This window comes from Microtus ochrogaster, chromosome 8 (assembly GCF_000317375.1).
Source record: "Microtus ochrogaster isolate Prairie Vole_2 chromosome 8, MicOch1.0, whole genome shotgun sequence".
In the NCBI taxonomy this organism is placed as follows: domain Eukaryota; kingdom Metazoa; phylum Chordata; class Mammalia; order Rodentia; family Cricetidae; genus Microtus; species Microtus ochrogaster.
The window spans coordinates 36,578,525-36,582,969 of record NC_022015.1 but is presented as its reverse complement, the minus strand read 5'-3'; the positions used below and the strand labels follow the sequence as shown (position 1 = coordinate 36,582,969).

Genomic DNA, 4,445 nt, shown 5'->3' with positions numbered 1-4,445 from the left:
GGCAGCACACATCTGTAACACCAGTGAGCATGGCAGCACACATCTGTAACGCCAGTGAGCACGGCAGCACACATCTGTAACGCCAGTGAGTAGGGCAGCACACATCTGTAACGCCAGTGAGCATGAGGGTGGAGAAAGACAACCTGTATTCCAGGCTTAGCAACAAGCCCCATCTCAAAACATACACTGGAAAACTATAGAAGAAAACCTTCAACACTGAACACATGTGCACATACAGATGTGCACCTGTACACACACACACATACACACACACACAAATCTCAGAAACAATCTAACAATGTTTGGGGTCGGTTTATAGTTTTATTTTGGGCAACATCAGCACTGTCCCTGTGGCGGGACAAGGAGACCAAGCTCTCACTCACCAGAGCCGTCAGCACGTCAGGTCCCACAGGAAGGCTCCTTACAGCAGCCACAGTCTGCACTCTGGGTGGCGGAGAAGTTTCTAAACCTGTGAAGACAGAAGCCAAGGCACTGTCAGTTGGGACAGCGAGGGACACAGCTTCCAGCTTTCCACAGATCTTAGTTTTTCTGAGCTTAAAAAACAAGTTATTTTTTTTTCCTTTAGACAAATGGAAAACTGAGCTGGTTCTCTTCCCCAGGACAGCTGGTCCCAGATGCCAGATGCAAAGCAAAAAGAGAGGTGGACCATGTGAGTGTCCTAGGTTCTTTCACCTCATCATCTCATTCCCGATTGTTGGGTAGGTACTACCTCAGGGAGGGAAGAGGGACCCACGGTGCCCAGGACTAAGGAAATTAAAGCTGAGGAAGTTAGAAGCCCAGCGAGAGCCCAGCCAAGGCTGTATGAAAAGTGGCAGCACTGGGGAGAGGACTCATCAGTGGAGCTGCCTGCAAGCTGTGCAGGAAGCCCCCCGGGTGCAGCTTTCCTGAGTCAGCTATGTTGTGGGGGGGGGGGCGCTTTCCGGTGACAGTGATGGCAGCTGCCTTTAAGTCATCTATGCTCCTGCAGATGTCACTCCCACCCACGGCTCCTGTGAGTAACTCTCGTGCATCTTCCTGTAAGAACTCCTTCCTCACAGACGCTCCTGTTAGTGGCCTCACTGGTCCACTGAGTTAGACACTGGTGCAGTGATTTCTTTGGTCTGTGTTTTGGTCACTGGTACTCTATCCAGAGAGAACACACATTGCTAATGTTGTCCAGGAAAAGTCACGCGATCATGTCAAACCTGCCAGAAACCCCAGTGGGACAGGAGAAATCCCATAATCAAAGTCCTCTGTCTTCAGTCAAAGGACATTTTAGCAACTCTGGCCAGACACCTAGAATCAAGAACCCTATCTGCCCCAGCAGCAAGTTCAAGTAAGAGCTTGGGCTTCTACTCTGTGTGGGTGTACCAGGGCCTCTAACTCTGCCAAGCAGGGAGGTGGGGAGCGGGACATCACCACTGGCATTAAGGATCCTCTCCTCCCCTCCAGAGTCGGACAGGCTATCTCAGGCAACCTGGACCTCCAGTCACCAGGCTGCTACAGTGCGGCTCTTCCCTGCACTATGGTCTAGCATCAGAAGATAAGGAGCAGCAGAGCTACCACCACTGTCCAGGGACAACAAGGCGACCCCACCAATGCTATCAGAACTCCCACATCTTCCATAAAGACAGAAGCTTTTCCAGGTGGGGGTCTGTAGGGGCCGTGGACTCTAGCTCTACCTGGAGGAAGTAAGCAGGGCTCATGCCCACCTTCTCTATGGAGGCAGCATTAGAAAACAAGAGCTAGCGGAGGGTGGTGATGCATATCTAAAACCCCAGCACCAGAGAGGCCGGCCTTTACTATATATATATAGTGTGTTCTCAGCTAGCTACATTGAATCCTGTCTTAAAAGCGGAAAGGAAAGAGGAAGGCAGAAGAAGAGAAAGAAAAGGGAGATAATAAACCCATGAAATTTTATAACAAGTTACAAAATTATTAAATGTGTGAAAACTAGTGCCAATAGAAAAGTCTAGAAAACAAATTGAGGAAAACAATGCCTTAAATATAAGGCATGGACCATGAAAAGAGGACCAAACTTCTCATCAAGAACCACGGAGTCAAGCTTGGTGGTGGTGGCGCTCATCTTGAATCCCAACACTTGGGAGGCAGAGGTAGGTGGATCTCTGTGAGTTCAAGGCCAGCCTGGCCTACAGAGCTAGTTCCAGGACAGGTAGGGCTACAGAGAAAAACCCTGCCTTGAAAAACCAAAATAAATAAATAAAAAGTAAACAGACAAATAAATGAAACCACGAAGTCAGAAGACAGCACAGGACTTAGCAAGGGAAAACAGAGGGGGCTGCCAAATGCTCTGTGTGGGAGAAGAGCAAAACGAGCACTCGTACGGATCTGCCACCAGCAGCTGTGTTGTCAAGGTGGCCCAAGTGGGGCCCCAAGATGGTTCAGCTGGGTACAGGCCCGAGGACCCGAGTTAATCTCCAGAACCCACCTGGCCTAACAGCTTTGACTGTCAGCTTGACATAGCCTAGAGTCACCCGAGACGGCAGTCTCAGCTGAAGGAGTCTAACCTGGGCACATGCCTGTGGGAGACTGTCTTGATTGTTAACTGATGGAGCAGGGCCCAGCCCACTCAGCATGAGCCTGTGAATGAGCCAGAAAGTTGTGTTCTTCCATGGTCTCTGCTTCAAGTTCCTGCCTGACTCCCCTCAACTAAAGACTGAGAGAGACCTGAAAGTACCAGCCATACGCACTTTCCTCTCCAAGTTGTCTTTGGGCAAAGTGTTTCATCATAGCAGCAGGAAGGAACAGCACATCAGGGTGCAACCAACTCCACGAATTTGTCCTCTGACCCCCACGTGTGCTCTATGACACATGTACCACACTCACACACACATTATACACATACATGCATATGTATACAACAGTAATAAATGCAATATCTTTTAAAGATGGCTAAAGTAACCTCTTCAAACAAAGAAATGATTAAAGAAGCAGGAAGGGAAAATGCATACAATGAGCAAAATACACAAAAAATATGCAATCTTCCCCTTCCCAAATTTCCTAAATCTGAAATTGACAGTTACATAAAAAACTGTAGCATATCTGATATGACTCTAAATGTATATAGAGGAAATATTTCGCAATTATAAGTAGGAGGGCAGAGGGTCACAAAAGGACATGAAGTGTATTACTCATACTAGCCTCACAGCAAGTGGTGATGAAGCTGTGTGTACAGTGTCTAGAGCAAACACTTGGTTAGGGAAAAGATAAACTGGAAGACACTTCTTCACGCAGATAAGCCAAAATGAGACGCTGTATCACATAATCCATAGGGAAAAAAAAGGAAAAGAAAACAGAAAACCTAAAAGAACTAACACAAACCCTTACATGCAGTAGTTCCATTTAAATGTAAATGGTCAAAATTATTCTAAGTAAAAGACAGGGCAGCTTGTTAAAAGACATAATTATATAATGTTTACAAAAATTCACTTCCAATATAATGTCATAGGCAGGCAGAAAATAGAATGATGGAAGACACATTTTGCAACATAAATCCAAGACAATCAAGATGACTATGACAATAGTAGATAGAGCATACTTGATGAAAAAACACAGAAATGAACATTATACAATGATTAAAGTGGTAATTGACAAAGAAGCAGCAATTCTGATATATATGCAAAAACAAGAGCAGCAAAGAGCATGAAAACACTGACAGGCTAATAGGAAAGGGCCAATTCCACACTTTGTCCCACCCAGAACAGCACGACACATTCTTTCCATTTGCTCATAGGAATCCACAGTTCCCAAGGCATATATTACAAATGCACAGGAATCTCAAATTCTACATTCCTACATCACAAAACATGAAAGTAGACAGTAAATTTTGCAAACATATAGGCAACTCTGGTGGACTGGAAGCCATCATATCAGGAAGATAAGCCAGGTACAGTAAGATAAATTCCACATAATCCCATTTATGGAAGTTAAAAAGTTGATTACATAGGATCTCAGAGTAGAATGGGGATCTCAAGAGTCAAAGACATGGAGAGGAAGGGGGGACTAATGAGAAGATGGATAACACAGCACAAGAAAGAAGCAATCCTAGAGGTATAGAGCAAATAGAACAATTACATCCTATAGTTAATTACATGTTTCAAAATAACTAGAGAAGGTGTTGAAAGTTCCAAATATAATGGAAACAAAAACATGAAAAGGTGGAAGTGTTAATCACCCTGATTTGAACTGTGTACACATTAGTTCTAAAGTTATACCCTATACACAGAAAAATGCTGAGGCATCAGCACAGACCACACAGATAACACACCCCAGGGATGATACAGGAAGCATCACCACAGACCACAGACAAACCACCCAGGGACAATGCAGGAGGCATTATCACAGACCACACAAGCAACACACCCCAGGGACCATACAGGAAACATCACCACAGACCACAGACAAACCACCCAGGGAAGATGCAA

The 4,445-nt window shown here is 45.3% G+C and overlaps 1 protein-coding gene across 1 annotated transcript in view; it reads right to left on the bottom strand.

Moving 5' to 3' along the window:
- Positions 1-4,445, bottom strand: part of Shank2 (SH3 and multiple ankyrin repeat domains 2) — a 445,228-nt gene that overhangs the window by 417,282 nt on the left and 23,501 nt on the right. The window contains exon 2 of the mRNA XM_005351593.3: positions 384-469. The gene's annotated coding sequence lies outside the window, so the exon portion shown is untranslated. The remainder of the gene's footprint in view (positions 1-383; positions 470-4,445) is intronic.